This window comes from Somniosus microcephalus, chromosome 2 (genome assembly GCF_052327205.1).
Source record: "Somniosus microcephalus isolate GS21.2 chromosome 2, FLI_Smic_1.0, whole genome shotgun sequence".
NCBI classification, from domain to species: Eukaryota; Metazoa; Chordata; class Chondrichthyes; order Squaliformes; family Somniosidae; genus Somniosus; species Somniosus microcephalus.
This window is the reverse complement of record NC_140988.1, coordinates 236238317-236255513: the sequence shown is the minus strand read 5'-3', so window position 1 is coordinate 236255513 and position 17197 is coordinate 236238317. Positions and strand designations below refer to the sequence as shown.

Here is a 17197-nt window from a genome sequence, read left to right as displayed (position 1 = left end):
ACCGACCTTGGTTTAAAGAAACGAGGCATGGCATCACTGGCTACATGAATCTTGGCTGTGGCTCCCCTTAAGGTGCCCAGTTCGTCCTTGAACACTAACTCATGCTTCATCAGCACTTCTTGCAGTGCCTCTGTACTGTCCTCCATTTTATTCATTGCCTGCCAGTACACACTCAACTCACTAATCCACCCTCGCCCTAACAGGTTTGGCCCTGACCCTGCTACCACTACCACCGTAAGCTCTTTGGTGACTCCTTTGTGTTCCACTTGTACTTCGGCCGCCCCCAAAATGTCCACCTTCTGTCCTGTGTAGGTTTTGAGACTAATGGGGCATGTACCTAGCTCTGGTACTTTTGCTTCCCCCCATAGCTTGACGTACTCAGTCTGCGACATTATGGTTACACTACATCCGGTGTCAATCTCAAACTTTACTTGACCTCCGTTCACTATCAAATACTGAGTGAGAGGGGGTACGTTGGGCCTTGAAGTGTCTATACTGTATACAGTGAAAACCTCCTCACTAGACTCACTAGACTCTTCCTCTTGTATGTAATTTGCCTGCTTTGTGTACTTCTCCCTCCCCCCTTTAGCATGCTTTGCCCCTTTAGCACTGCTTCTCTCACTCACTGCCCTTTTACAGACTTTCTTTAAGTGCCCTATTTTTCCACAATTGTGGCACTTTGCCTTTGCAAACCTGCAGTCCTTTGCATAATGGCTCGTCCCGCCACATCGGTAGCAATCCCCAACCCCGACTGGTGGACTTTTCGCGCCAGCTTCCACCTTGAAAACAGCTCCTCCCCCTGGTTTACTCCATTTCTCCTTGCTCATACTGTTTAAGTCCTTAATGTCCTTGTTAGCCGTCTCCATGGCTTGTGCTTTTTTAAGTGCCGTCTCAAACGTTAATCCTTCTTCTGACAGCAACCTTTGCTGTATCTGTCGTCGTTAACTCCGCATACTAGTCTGTCCCTTAACATGACTGTGAGCGCATTTCCAAAATTACAGTCCTGTGCGAGCTTCCGAAGCTCCTCCACATACTCGGTAACGCTTTCTTCTGGCCTCCTAATCCTCGAATTGAATTTCCATCTCTGTACTATTTCACTAGGTTTCGGATTGAAATGATTCTTTAGTAGACTCACCAACTCGTCAAAAGATTTTTCTCCTGGCCGCTCTGGGCTCAGCAGATTCCTCATCCGTGTATAGGTTTGCGCTCCTACACAACTCAGTAAAATGGCCCTTTTCTTTTCAGCACTGTCTACCTCGTTTGCCATAAAGAAATGGCTCAGTATTTCAATATACTCCTCCCAAGACTGCAACTTGCTGTCAAAAGGTGCCACGGAGCCTACCGTTCCTGCCATCCTTGGAGTCCGGTCACTTCAGCCAAAAAATCAAACTCCGTTTCGACTCCTGCGGCCTAGCCTCGTGCTTTTCTGACTAGTTTGCTAACCAACCCGAGCACCTCTTCCGAATACTCCAAAACTCTTCCGTCCTTTATTCTCGTCGCCATATGTGGTATCTTGAGCTGGCCATAGATGGAGACAGACACAGGTTAACTCCGTAACATGGTTTAATCAACCCTTGCACATAAAAGCTTCTGCCATGAGGCAGCAAAAACAAAGAGTACAACAGTACAGATCAGACTTAACTCAGGAGAGCAATTGCCACAGCACCATCTGGTGGATCAGGTTACTCATAACCTCCCAGGTTACTACATTGACTGCCACTGAGAGAGCCGTGGTTGCCCTGATCTGAGGCTCGAGGCCTAGTTGCAGAAGGTGGAAGAGCTCTATGACCACCTCCTTGGTGAAGCGGAACCTTTTATTATTGAAGAAATTGATGTAGGAGAACTGCTGCCGGAATACCCTGGGAGGGTAAGGCCTCCTGTTGAGAGCCCTGTTGGCCCTCCTCCCTCTGGCCACATTTTGTAATCTTTCTCTCTGCCTCCGTTGCCTCTGACGTTGATGCTGGAGGGTGAGGTCCAGTGCTAGTACAGCCCCCATTAAAGTTTGCAAATGTTGCACTTGCAAATCGCACCTAAATGAAACCGAACAATTTTTCTGAGGCAGAAGGCTCCTTAAAGTGAAAAATGCTGAAATTGCTCAAAACATCTGTCTGCCTTTGTGAAACTGACAAGGCAGCATTCTTTGCCAAGTAAAAATAAACCGGATGTTGCTGCTTTTAAATTCTGCTCCTCCAGCGCCCATCCGACTGCATACTGCCTCCTCTACCTGCCATTGTTGACGGCAGGCACTCAGGCTGGGGGCCGGAGCCAATATCAGATCCGGGGCGGTCACGGGGCACTGTGCACCTGATGACGTCACGATCTACGGGGCATAACAGAGCGGGGCGGTAAGTGTTAGCGCCAGCGCAAAACCGCCTGGGAAGTTCATGGGCATCGCTGATTTCGCCACGCCCGGTCGGTAACCCTTTAGCGCCCCCTTACCGCCCCCCGCAGACACTAACGGGAGGCACAAAGCAGCCGAATTTCTAGCCCTATATAGACTCTAGTAATTTCCCAACAACAGACATTAGGCTAACTAGTCACCTCTCTTAAATAGTGGAGTGACATGTGCAATTTTCCAATCTAAAAGAATGGTTCCTGAATTGAGAGAACTTTGGAAGATTATAGTTAGGGCATCTGCAATGTGTCACCTATTTCCTTTGAAACCCTGGGATGGAAACCATCTGGTCCTGGGGAATTGTCACTCTTTAGTGGCATTATTTTCTTCATTACTGTTAATTTGCTTAAGTTAATTTTGGTGAGTTCCCGTCCCGGATTTTAATATTAGTTTCCTTGGGATGTCCTTTACTGTAAATCTTCCTCTACTGTAAATAATGGCGCAAAGTAATTATTTAACTTATCCGCTATTTCCTTATTTTCATTTACAGTAACACCATTATCAGTTTTTAAGGGGCCCACATTGCTCTTAACCATCCTCTTTTTCCTAATATAATTGTAAAAGTTTTTTGTGTTGACTTTGATATCCCTTGCAAGTTTTGTTTCATACTCCTTTTTTGTAGATCTTACTACCTGTTTTGTCACACTTTGCTGTTCTTTGCATCTCTCTCATTCGCCAGGATCTGTGCTATTTTTTGTCTGCTTTTTCTTTAAGTTTTATGTTGTCCCTTACTTCTTTAGTCATTCATGGCTTTTTTCTTGGCAAGTAGAGCTCTTGCCCTTTAGGGGTATAAACTGGTTCTGTATCATGTTAAATTCTTTTTTGAACACCTCCCACTGATCTGTTTTTGCCCATTAACAGACTTTCCCAGTTTACTGTGGACAGTCTCTGTCTCATCCCATTGAAGTCGGCCTTACCTAAATTTAGAATCTTAGTAGCTGTTTCGCGTTTCTCCCTTTCAAACACAACATTGAACATGACCATATTATGGTCGCTATTAGATAAATGTTCATGCACCGTTAGGCTGTTAACTAACTCTGGCTCATTACTCATTATTAAATCTAATACGGCCTGCCTTCTTGTTGGATCTAGGACATATTGTTGCAGAAAACTATCCTGAACACACTCAAGAAATTTGCTACCTTTCTGTCATGAACTTGTCTGCTCCATTCTATATGGAAGTTAAAATCCCTCTGCCTTTACTACATGCTTGTCTAATCTCTGCATTAGCTGTGGTCTAATTTGCTTGAACTATCTAGGCCAAAGTTTTATTCTCTATTATCATCTGCCCTAATACTAAGATTCTATAGATAGAGGATTCTGAGACAGGGGATTCTATAATTAGGGGGGCAGATAGCATCCTTTGTAAGCAAGGTCGTGAGTTGCACATGGTATATTGTCTACCTGGTGCCAGGGTGAGGGACATCTCGAACTGGCTTGAAAGGATATTGGAGAGGGAAGGGGAGGATCCAGCCATTGTGGCCCATGTTGGGACCAACAACATAGGGAAGAGTAGGCAAGAGGTCCTGTTTGTGGAGTACCAGGAAACAAGAGCTAAATTAAAGAACAGGATCTCAAGGGTTATAATCTTTGGATTATTACCTGAGCCACGTGCAAATTGGCGTGGGAAGAAGCAGATTAGGGAAGTGAACAGGTGGCTAAAGGAGTGGTGTGGGAAAGAGGGGTTCCATTTCATGGGGTACTGGCACCAGTATTGGGGCAGGAAGGAACTCTACCATTGGGACAGGCTGCACCTGAAACTGTCTGGCACCAGGATCCTAGCAGAAAGGATAAATAGGGTAGTCACAAGGACTTTAAACTAGTAAATAGGGGGGGAGGGCTCAGGTGGAAATTGTAGAACAAATAGTAGGTTAAAAACAAACGAAAGTGAAGAGAGTAACAGTCAGAAATTGTGCTTTAGGCACTACAGGTAAAGGGAAAACTAAAAGATGTAGGGGGAAAAATTCAGTTGCTTTGCACCTCCCGTTAGCACCCTAAGAGGGCACTAATAGGGTGCAAAGCAACTAGTGCCCAGGCGCGGCGGTGATTGCGCCACTCGCGAAATTGACCAGACATTTTGCGGTGGTGCTAAACACTACTACCACGATCTCCTGTGCCCGCAGATCGTGATGTCAGTTGAGTATGCAACGCCCCGGTAGCGCCCCGGACTGGATATTGAGTGGTGCCCCCTGCCTTTCCGCCTGCCGCTAGCAACGACAGGTTGAGAGGAACGTTTTGCAGTCGGGAAGGGACTGGGGGAGCGCTATTTAAAGGCGACCGCATCCTGCCTTTTTTTGTCGGCAACATTTTTGCACCATGCATTCTGAGAGAGAGAGAGAGAGAGCCTTCTGGAGAGATTCAACGCTGTGTGAAGGAGTTTTGGGTACTGAGCAGCACTTTGCAGGTTAATTTTGATTTGACTTTTCTTGCATCGATTTAGAAGAGACTATGGGAGCTGCACTCTGAGCTCTTTCCCTGGGCCTCTCCACTGTTCTTTCCAGCAGATTTGATGTACAGGTCTCTCCAGGCTGAGATTCAAGGCTGCAATGAGCATGGTATGGATGGAGAGCAAGATTAACCCTCCCCTTTAAGAACTGGCCAGCGCCAGTGTTTCTGTGTTCCATTGCTTCACCAGCGCTCTGAGGTAGCACCTTGCTCCTCGCTGTTAGTGCCTTAAGAGAGGTGTGTAGCACCTGATTTAGTGCTCCAATCACCTCCAGGGGCGATAGAAGCCAAGTTTGCAGTCGGAGGTGATAATTAGCGCCAGGTGCTAAACTTTGCGACCAGCCGATAATTGTGCCCCAAATGGGGCGATACCGAATTTCTCCCCCATAAAATGATTAAACCAGGAGAGAGAAATAAGAAACATATGAGTAAAATAGCGCTGAAGGACAGGCTAGGGTGTGAGGCCCAAATAAGCATTCTTTATACAAATGCATAGAGTATAAAGAATACATTGAATGAACTGCAGGCACAAATTCAATTTGGAGGGTATGACATTGTAGCCATTACTGAGACATGGCTGCAAGATGGTCAGGACTGGGAACTAAATATACCACATTAGATGGTCTACAGGAAAGATAGGGAAAATGGCATATGGGGAGGAGCAGCCTTAGTGATTAAGGATGTAATCACTTCAATGATAAGAGAGGATATAAAGAGACGTAAGCAGGCAGTGGAGACTTTATAGGTAGAGTTAAGAAATAGGAAAGGATTTAAGACGGTAGTGGGAGTTGTGTATAGGGCCCCTATGGCAAAAAGTGCTAGATTGTATAAATACAGAGAATAGACAAGCATGTAGTAAAGGCAGAGTGGTTTTAATAGGGCATTTTAACTTACATATCGATTGGGATAAGCAGACTTGCACCTGTCAAACCAGATGGTTTCCATCTCAGGGTTTTAAAGGAAGTAGGTGAGCACATTGTAGATGCCCAAAGTTCTCTAGATTCAGGAACCGTTCCTTTAGATTGGAAAACTGCGCATGTCACTTCGCTATTTAAGAATGGCGGAAAAGGAAACCAGGGAATTATAGGCCAGTTAGCCTAACATCTGTTGTCAGGAAATTGCTAGAGTCTATAATTAAGGATAGGGTGACTGAACACCTCGAAACTTTTCAGTTGATCAGGGAAAGCCAGCATGGATTTGTGAAAGGTAAATGTGAGAAGTCACACAACACCAGGTTATAGTCCAACAGCTTTATTTGAAATCACAAGCTTTCGGAGCGCTGCTCCTTCATCAGGTGAAGTGAAGAGATGCATATAGGCACAGCATATATAGTCAGAGAACACTGCCAGATGATTACAGGTAATCTTTCGAACTGCCCTTTATCCCACCTCGGCAGAGAGATAATCACAGCAATCAAAGGTGTGGATGGTGTCCAAACAGGTCAGTCAGGAAAACATTACATCAAAGAACAATGAGGTGGGGTCACCAGGGGTCAAATGTTGCAGATGCTGGGGTCTGTATGAAAAACAAAAAACAAACAAAGAACAATATAAAAAAAAAAATTTTTTTTTGCTGGGAATCACAGCAGGTCCGGCCGCATCTGTGTAGAGAGAACAAGCCAACGACGACTCGAGTCTGGATGACTCTACGTCAGGTGGGGTTACATGTAGCGTGACATGAATCAAAGATCCCGGTTGAGGCCGTCCTCATGAGTGCGGAACTTGGCTATCAGTTTCTGCTCGACGATTTTGCGTTGTCGTGTGTCTCAAAGGCCGCCTTGGAGAATGCTTACCTGAATGCTTCCCCTATGGAAAAGCCCTGCGAATACACAGGATCTGCTCAGATGAGGAGGAATGCGATGGACACCTACAGACGCTGAAAGATGCCCTCGTAAGAACGGGATATGACGCTCGACTCGTCGATCGACAGTTCCGACGGGTCACAGCGAAAAATCGCACAGACCTCCTCAGAAGACAAACACGGGACACAACCAACAGAGTACCCTTCGTCGTCCAGTACTTCCCCGGAGCGGAGAAACTACGCCATGTTCTTCGCAGCCTTCAACATGTCATCGATGATGACAAACACCTCACTAAGGCCATCCCCACGCCACCAGTACTCGCCTTCAAACAGCCACCTAACCTCAAACAGACCATCGTTCACAGCAAATTACCTAGCTTTCAGGAGAACAGCGACCACGACACCACACAACCCTGCCACGGCAACCTCGGCAAGACATGCCAGATCATCAACACAGATACCATCATCACACGTGAGGACACCACCCACCAGGTACATGGTACATAATCATGTGACTCGGCCAAAGTTGTCTACCTCATACGTTGCAGGAAAGGATGCCCCGGAGCATGGTACATCGGCGAGACCATGCAGACACTGCGACAACGGATGAACGGATACCGCTCAACAATCGCCAGGCAGGAGTGCTCCCTCCCAGTCGGGGAACACTTCAGCAGTCAAGGGCATTCAGCCTCCGATCTTTGGGTAAGCATTCTCCAAGGCGGCCTTCGAGACACACAACAACGCAAAATCATCGAGCAGAAACTGATAGCCAAGTTCCGCACTCATGATGACGGCCTCAGCCGGGATCTTGGGTTCATGTCACGCTACATGTAACCCCACCTGATGTAGAGTCATCCAGACTCGAGTCGTCATTGGCTTGTTCTCTCTACACAGATGCGGCCGGACCTGCTGTGATTTCCAGCAAAAAAAAAATGTTTTAAAATATTTTTCTTTGTTTGTTTTTTGTTTTTCATACAGACCCCAGCATCTGCAACATTTGACCCCTGGTGACCCCACCTCATTGTTCTTTGATGTAATGTTTTCCTGACTGACCTGTTTGGACACCATCCACACCTTTGATTGCTGTGATTATCTCTCTGCCGAGGTGGGATAAATGGCAGTTCGAAAGATTACCTGTAATCATCTGGCAGTGTTCTCTGACTATATATGCTGTGCCTATATGCATCTCTTCACTTCACCTGACGAAGGAGCAGCACTCCGAAAGCTTGTGATTTCAAATAAAGCTGTTGGACTATAACCTGGTGTTGTGTGACTTCTCACATTTGTCCACCCCAGCCCAACACCGGCATCTCCACATTGTGAAAGGTAGGTCATGCCTGACAAACCTGATTGAAATTTTTGTAAAGGTGACTAAAGTAGTGGACAGGGGAATGTCTATGGATGTTATTTGTATTGACTTCCAGAAGGCATTTGATAAAGTCCCTCATAAGAGACTGTTTGCTAAAGTTGAAGCCCATGGAACTAAAGGGAAATTATTGACCTGGTTAGGAAATTGGCTGAGCGGCATGAGCCAGAGCGTAGGGATAATGGGCAGGTACTCTAATTGGCAGGATGTGATTAGTGGTGTCCTGCAGGGATCTGTGTTGGGGCCTCAACAATTTCAGTATTTATTAACGACTTAGATGATGGCATAGAAAGTCATATATCCAAATTTGCCGATGACACAAAGATAGGCGGCATTGTAGGCAGTGTAGATGAAAGCACAAAATTACAAAGGGATATCAATAGATTAAGTAAATGGGCAAAACTGTGGCAAATGGATTTCAATGTAAACAAATGTGAGGTCATCCACTTTGGACCTATAAAGGATAGAACAGGGTACTTTCTAAAATGTTGAAAAGCTAAAAACAGTGGATGTCCAAAGAGACCTGGGGGTCCAGGTATATAGATCATTAAAATGTCATGAACAGGTACAGAAAATAATCAAAAAGGCTAATGGAATGCTGGGCTTTATATCTAGAGGACTAGAGTACAAGGGGGTAGCAGTTATGCTGCAGTTGTACAAAACCCTGGTTATAACATGCCTGGAGTACTGTGAGCAGCTCTGGGCACCACACCTTAGGAAGGATATATTGGCCTTGGAGGGAGTGCAGCATAGGTTTACCAGAATGATACCCGGACTTCAAGGGTTAAGTTACGAGGAGAGATTACACAAATTAGGGTTGTATTCCTTAGAATTTAGAAGGTTAAGGGGTGATCTGATCGAAGTTTTCAAGGAGCGAGGCGAGGCCCGACCAGATCGGACCAGGAGAGCACCGAGGCGGCAGTTAAAAGGAGGAGCGAGGCGAGGCCCGACCAGATTGGACCAGGAGAGCACCGAGGCGGCAGTTAAAAGGAGGAGCGAGGCGAGGCCCGACCAGATCGGACCAGGAGAGCACCGAGGCGGCAGTATAAAGGAGGAGCGAGGCGAGGCCCGACTAACTCAGCAGCGGGGAGAGAGGTAAAAAGTAATCAGGGTGTGACATCACCAGGGAGCAGGTAAGTGATTGGTTGGTGAGTATTTCTCTTTTTTAAACTTTAACTCTGTGGTTTATAGTTGCTAGGGTCTTTCTGGTGTAGCGGGGACTGTTGGTAAACCATACAAGCGCCCTAGAGTATATCTTTAACTGGTGGTATTGAATTAATTTAAATTAATTAAAGGGGTAAGTCATGCCAGGAGAGCCCAGCCCCGTGTTATGCTCCTCTTGCTCTATGTGGGAATTCAGGGGCGCTGCCAGTGTCCCTGATGACCACGTGTGCCAGAAATGCATCCAGCTGCAGCTACTAACAGACCGCATGGAGGAGCTGGAGCTGCGGATGGATGGGCTTTGGAGCATTCACGATGCTGAGAGGGTCGTGGGTTACTCGTTTGATGAGTTGGTCATGCCGCAGGGTAGGGCTGCACAGGCAGAAGGGAAATGGGTGACCATCAGGCAGAGCAGTAGAGGCAGGCAGGTAGTGCAGCGGACCCCTGTGGCCATCCCCCTTTCAAACAGGTATACCAATTTGGATACTGTTGAGGGGGATGACTTACCAGAGGAAGGCAGCAGCAGCCAACTTCCTGGCACCAGGGGTGCTTCTGCTGCTCAGGAAGGGAGGAAAAAGAGTGGGAGAGCAATAGTGGAAGGGGATTCTATCGTAAGGGGAACAGATAGGCGTTTCTGTGGCCGTAGATGTGACTCCAGGATGGTTTGTTGCCTCCCTGGTGCCAGGGTCAACGATGTCACTGAACGGCTGCAGGGCATTCTGAAGGGGGAGGGTGAACAGGCAGAGGTCGTGGTTCACATTGGGACCAACGACATAGGTAGGAAGAGGGATGAGGTCCTGCAGCAAGAATTTAGGGAGCTAGGTAGCAGATTAAAGAGTAGGACCTCAAAGGTTGTAATCTCTGGATTACTCCCGGTGCCACGTGCTAGTGAGTATAGGAATAGGAGGATAGAGCAGATGAATGCGTGTCTAAAGAGTTGGTGCAGGAGGGAGGGCTTTAGTTTCCTGGAGCACTGGGCCTGCTTCTGGGGAAGGTGGGACTTGTACAAGTCGGACGGGTTGCACCTGAACCAGAGCGGGACAAATATCCTTGCGGGGAGGTTTGCTAGCACTGTTCGGGGGGGTTTAAACTAAAATGGCAGGGGGTTGGGAACCTGAGCAAGGAGACAGAGGAAAGGAAAACAGGGATAAAACCAAAAGATAGGAAGCAGAAAAACAAAAGTGGCAGTCAGAGAAATCAACGGTTTAAATCAAACGTGGCCACAGTAAATAATAATTCTAATAGGTCTAAGAGCATTAAAAAAACAAGCCTGAAGGCTTTGTGTCTTAATGCAAGGAGCATTTGTAATAAGGTGGATGAATTGGCTGCGCAAATAGAGGTAAACGAATATGATTTGGTTGGAATTACGGAAACATGGCTCAAGGATGGCCAAGACTGGGAACTCAACACCCAGGGGTATTCGATATTCAGGAAAGATAGGCAAAAAGGAAAGGGAGGTGGGGTAGCATTACTGGTTAAAGAAGGGATTAATACAGTTGTAATGAAGGATATTAGCTCTGATGATGTGGAATCCGTATGGGTAGAATTGAGAAATACTAAGGGGAAAAAAACATTAGTGGGAGTGGTATATAAACCTCCAAACAGTAAGGCGGAGGTTGGGGACAGCATTAAAAGGGAAATCAAAGAAGCATGCAATAAGGGCACAGCAGTCATCATGGGTGACTTTAATCTACATATAGATTGGGCCAACCAAATGAGTAACAATACTGTGGAGGAGGAATTCCTGGAGTGTTTACGGGATGGTTTCCTGGACCAATATGTCGAGGAACCAACCAGAGATCAGGCCATCTTAGACTGGGTATTATGTAACGAGAAAGGATTAATTAGCAATCTTGTTGTACGAGGCCTCTTGGGTCGGAGCGATCATAATATGATCGAATTCTTCATTAAGATGGAGAATGAAGTAGTTGACTCAGAGACTAGGGTCCTCAATTTAAATAAAGGAAACTACGATGGTCTGAGGAGTGAGTTGGGTAGGATTGATTGGGGAATGGCACTCAAAGGGTTGATGATGGATAGGCAATGGCAAACATTCAAAGACCGAATGGATGAGGTACAGAATTTGTTCATCCCGGTTTGGCATAAAAATTAAACAAAAAAGGTGACTCAACCATGGCTAACAAGGGAAATCAGGGATTGCATAAGATCCAAGGAGAGGACAAATAAATCGGCTAGAAAAAGCAATAATCCTGAGGATTGGAAGCAGTTTAGGAGTCAACAAAGGAGGACAAAGGGATTAATTAAGAAAGGGAAAATAGAATATGAGAGTAAGCTTGCAGGGAACATAAAAACTGACTAAAAGCTTTTATAGATATGTGAAGAGAAAAAGATTGGTGAAGTCAAGCGTAGGTCCCTTACAGTCAAAATCAGGGGAATTTATAATGGGAAACAAGGAAATGGCAGACCAACTAAATACATACTTTGGTTCTATCTTCACAAAGGAGGACACAAATAACCTCCCAGAGATGCCGGGGAACATAGGGTCTGATGAAAGGGAGGAACTGAAAGAAATCAGTATTTGTAGGGAAATGGTGTTAGGAAAATTGATGGGACTGAAAGCCGATAAATCCCCAGGGCCTGATGGTCTACATCCCAGGGTACTTAAGGAAGTGGCCCTAGAGATAGTAGATGCATTGCTGGTCATCTTCCAGAACTCGATAGACTCTGGAACGGTACCCATGGATTGGAGGGTAGCTAATGTTGCCCCACTATTCAAAAAAGGTGGTAGAGAAAAAGCGGGGAATTATAGACCGGTAAGCCTGACATCGGTAGTGGGGAAAATGCTAGAGTCCATTATAAAAGATGTAATAGCAGAGCACTTGGAAAGCAGTGACAGGATCGGACAAAGTCAACATGGATTTACAAAAGGTAAATCATGCTTGACTAATCTACTGGAATTTTTTGAGGATGTAACTGGTAAAATAGATAAGGGAGAACCAGTGGATGTGGTGTATTTGGACTTTCAGAAGGCTTTCGATAAGGTCCCACATAAGAGATTAGCGTGCAAAATTAAGGCACATGGGATTGGGGGCAAGGTATTGACTTGGATAGAGAACTGGTTGGCGGACAGAAAGCAAAGAGTTGGAATAAACGGGTCATTTTCCGAGTGGCAGGCAGTGACTAGTGGGGTACCGCAAAGATCGGTCCTAGGACCCCAGCTGTTCACAATATATATTAATGATCTGGACGAGGGAATTGGATGTAATATCTCCAAATTTGCAGACGACACAAAGCTGGGTGGGAGGGTAAGCTGTGAGGAGGATGCCGTGAAACTCCAATACGATTTGGACAGGTTGGGTGATTGGGCAGAAACATGGCAAATGCACTATAATGTGGATAAATGTGAGGTTATCCACTTTGGTGGCAAAAACAGGAAGGCAGATTATTATTTGAATGGCAATAGATTGAGAGAAGGGGAAGTACAAAGAGACCTGGGTGTTATTGTGCACCAGTCGCTGAAGGTAAGCATGCAGGTGCAGCAGACGGTTAAGAAGGCAAATGGTATGTTGGCCTTCGTAGCAAGAGGGTTCGAGTACAGGAACAAGGATGTCTTGCTACAGTTGTACAGGGCCTTGGTGAGACCGCACCTTGAGCATTGTGTGCAGTTTTGGTCACCTTACCTGAGGAACGATGTTCTTGCCATGGAGGGAGTGCAGCGTAAATTCACCAGGCTGATACCTGGGATGGCAGGAATGACGTATGAGGAGAGATTGTGTCAATTGGGCTTATACTCACTGGAGTTTAGAAGATTGAGAGGGGATCTCATCAAAACCTATAAAATTCTGTCAGGTCTGGACAGACTAGATGCAGGAAGGATGTTTCTGATGGCCGGGGAGTCCAGAACCAGGGGTCATAGTCTAAGGATAAGGGGTAAGCCATTTAGGACTGAAATGAGGAGGAATTTCTTCACCCAGAGAGTGGTGAACCTGTGGAATTCTCTGCCACAGAGGGCGGTGGAGGCCAGTTCATTAAATATATTCAAGAAAGAGTTAGATATATTTCTTGAGACTAAAGGGATCAAGGGATATGGGGAGAAGGCAGGGACAGGGTACTGAAATTGGATGATCAGCCATGATCTCATTGAATGGCGGAGCAGGCTCGAAGGGCCGAATGGCCTACTCCTGCTCCTATCTTCTATGTTTCTATGTTTCTATTAAGGGGAACAGATAGAATAGTTAGAGAGAAACTATTTCCGCTGTTTGGGGATTCGAAGACTGGGGAGCATAGCCTAAAAATTTGAGCCAGACCGAGGTATGCGTCTCTGCGCTGGTGCTGGGTGCACTTATGTCTGGTGATGGTGCACCCTCATAGGCTGGAGACTCCTCTGAGGAGTCGTCTTCGCCTTCCTCCTGGACAGTGGTGGGGGTGGTGGGGGGTGAGGGTTGGTGGGGGGGCGCTCTTGATGGACCTGTGGGACAGTAAAGAGATGAGTTAGATCATATCAAGAATGGGTACAGATGCCATTATGCACATGATGAACATTCACTGGCTGCTGATATCTGTCCCCATATGAGTGACTGCTGTATGCCATGTGGCTGTATGCGATATAATTCTGTTACCAGGTTGCTGAGATGTCCCACTCTCTCTGACTCCCACCTTCAGCTGCTCGGTGACTCCAGACACTTCCAAGCCAACCTCCTCTGCTGCTGTTAATGTGGCCAATGATGGAGTGCCACCTCCAGTTCTCTCTCTCTCTCTCTTCTTGTGGGCTCTCTTTTCCTGCAAGGAGGGAAAGAACAGAAGATTGAGTGAGAGTGATGGAATGAGTGTAAGGAATAGATGGGTTACATCTTTAGAGGGGGGTGGCAATGCCAAGTAGCCTCCTTGTGTTGTTAGTTGGTATGATTGCATTCGGATGAGGGTGAGTGTGAGGGGTGGTTAGTCAGATGGGGATGTGATAATGTAGATAGAGAGAGGGATGGGTGGACGTGCAAGGTAAGTTGGTGTGAGTAAGGATGTGCAGGAGTAAGCTTGGGAAAGCAGAGTGATGGGGATGTGATGAGAGGCACAGCAGGATGAAGTTGAGTGTGGCTTTACACTCACCTTTCCTGATATCATAAAATCTTAGAATCATAGAATGGTTACAGCACAGAAGGAGGCAATTCGGCCCGTCGAGCCCATGCCGGCTCTCTGCAAGAGCACTTCAGCTAGTCCCATTCCCCTGCCCCTTCTCTGTAGCCCTGCAATTTTTTTTCCTTCGGGTACTTATCCAATTCCTTTTTGAAAGCCATGATTGAATCTGCCTCCACCATCTTTTCAGGCAGTGCATTCCAGATCATAACCACTCGCTGCGTAAAAAAGTTTTTCCTCAGGTCGCCTTTGGTTCTTCTGCCAATCAGCTTAATACTGTGTCCTCTGGTTCTCGACCCTTCCGCCAATGGGAACAGTTTCTCTCTATCTACTCTGTCTAGACCCCTCATGATTTTGAACACCTCTATCAAATCTCCTCTCAACCTTCTCTGCTCTAAGGAGAACCACCCCAGCTTCTCCAGTCTATCCACGTAACTGAAGTCCCTCATCCCCGGAACCATTCTTGTAAATCTTTTCTGCACCCTCTCTAAGGCCTTCACATCCTTCTGAAAGTGTGGTGCCCAGAATTGGACACAATACTCCAGTTGAGGCCGAACCAGTGTTTTATAAATGTTCATCATAACTTCCTTGCTTTTATACTCTGCCTCTATTTATGAAGCCCAGGATCCCGTATGCTTTTTTAAACGCCTTCTCAACCTGCCCTGCCACCTTCAACGATTTGTGCACATATACCCCCAGATCTCTCTGTTCCTGCAGCCACTTTAGAATTGTACCCTTTAGTTCATATTGCTTCTCCTCGAGTATCATTGAAACATTTCTGGCACAGCACCCAGGTCCTCCTGATAATATCCCTGCTGTTCACCTCCTCTGCTATTTGGAGCCAGGCTCCTTTGGTCTGCTGGGGAGGTCTCTTCCACCCATTGGAAGGGAAGAGGACCTCCCTGCTTGCTCTCACTCCCTCCACAAGCATATGGACGGTGTCATCTGAGAACCTGGGTGCTGCCCTCTCTTTGTGCAGTCATGTTTGCCACGCTTTGCAACACTCCAATGGTGCAGTGCAGTTCCTGCATAATCCTAGATGATCCTTCAAATGCAATGTGGCCATGGCTCCTTTAAATATCCCAGCTGAAGACGCATCATCGATGACATCATCAGACCCACACCATTTAATAGGGCCAGGTAACGCTCAGGGCTGCCTCAATAGGTGCCATTAACGCAAAGTCGATCTCAGGAGCGGGATGGAATGAAGAACGGGGCCGTGACCTGCCACAGCGACCGCCCGCACCCGACCCGCCCAGGTACAGAAAATTCCGGTCCTTGACTCTGTGATGGCTCAGACAAAAATCGTGGGGTAAGCAAACTGCTGCACTTAAAAGAGAACACTGAAAAAATGAAATGTAGACAAAGAAAATCAGGCCCAGTGGCACTTAAAGCTGACACGTAGGCTGCTGGTATCATTGAGATGGATTATTTTAATCCATTGCGTCCAGATCACCGCTGCCCTATAGGAGATGGGATTTTCCATGAAGACTCAATAATGTGCAAAAATAAATCAATGTTGTAGTGCTGGCAGCTAGTAATATTGAAGTCTAGTGTCTGCATAATGCAAAGCCTACAGATGTCGAGGAACAAATGACTGCATTCGGAAAGCGGATGCAGCAGTGTCCTTAAAGCTGTAGGAAGTATTAACAGGGAAGATAAATATTGTTTGTGCTCAGTGAAGTACTTGAAGCAAGGAGAAAATGAATCCCATCTGTTTCCTACAGAAATGATTTCTCTGTTCATTAGTCTTAGACCTAGGAAATGGAGATCATTCATGGATAAAGCATAATACAGACCGAAATAAGGCTTGGACATTTCTAGTATGCCGAGATGAAGAAAATCATTCTGAGTGAGAAACGTGAGTTGCAGCTTCTAGACAAATACATATTTATTTATTTATGGAGTTATTAAAACTAAATGGTGTCAAATTAGTACTTTGGATGGCAGATGCCAGATTTAAAAATGTCCATGTTCGCATTTACACTGTTCTGTGAGGCCACGTTTAAGGTTTGTAGCTAGCGGTAGTTGTGTCCGTATCTTCACACTCTTTCATTGTAGAATAGTGTGAGGATTTGCAGGCTGATTAACAGTCTGACAGGCCGCAACGTGAATGCTCCTTCCATGCCCGTAACCATATTGATACCAGCTAATAGGGTGGTTAGTGCTATACAGCAGTAAGATTTTATGGGCTCCCATAACCTATACGATGAGGGGGTTGGGTGAACCCACTTGACGTGAGCATCTTGCTGGATGTCAACCCAGAATTCAGAGCTGGAGCTCTGGTCTCCTCTCGCAGGACTGTCTGGAGTGGGGTTCAAACTCTGCACCTTTCGACACAGAGGCGGGAATGCTACCACTAAGCAAAAGGCTTGCGGTTTGTAGGTAACAATAAGAATATGACAGAGGCAGCTATTTGTGGAAGTGAGGGTTTCACCCAAATATACTAGAAAGTAACAGACAAGTGCTGGGGTGAAAAGGGATCTCAGGCAGATTCTGCTCAGGAGAAAGATAATGAGGCAGAAGGTAAAAGGAAGGCAAACAGTTAGTGCAAGAATAAATGAGACAAACACTGAAAGTTTGAATGGGTCATCGCGGGAGTGGTCGGTAAATGGGACATCGCGGGGTTGAATGGGACATTATGGGGGATGAATGGGACATCGCGGGGGGTGGGGTGAGGAAAATCTGACATTGTGGGGGTGGGTGGTGGTGGTGAGGGGAAAGAATGGGATTCATTGCCCAGTGTTGGGCATGGGACATTCTCTTTTTGAGCCACAATTTCCTCCAATTAAACATTGTGAAGATGGAAGCCATTGTCTTTGTCCCCTGCCACCACTACTGTTCTCTCGCCACCGATTCTATCTCCCTCCCAAGGCCACTGTCTTAGGCTGCACTGGACTATCGCAACCACGGCACTCTGAGCTGAGCTTCTGACCCCA

At 46.3% G+C, this 17197-nt stretch overlaps 1 protein-coding gene across 2 annotated transcripts in view; it reads left to right on the top strand.

Annotated features, from left to right (window-relative positions):
• Positions 1 to 17197, top strand: part of LOC147123290 (uncharacterized) — a 277352-nt gene that overhangs the window by 55501 nt on the left and 204654 nt on the right. The window contains exon 1 of one of the 2 annotated variants that reach the window (XM_085970227.1): positions 14627 to 16119. The exons of the other annotated variant lie outside the window; for it this stretch is intronic. The gene's annotated coding sequence lies outside the window, so the exon portion shown is untranslated. Of the gene's footprint in view, positions 1 to 14626; positions 16120 to 17197 lie in introns of those variants that run through there. 2 annotated transcript variants of the gene reach the window in all.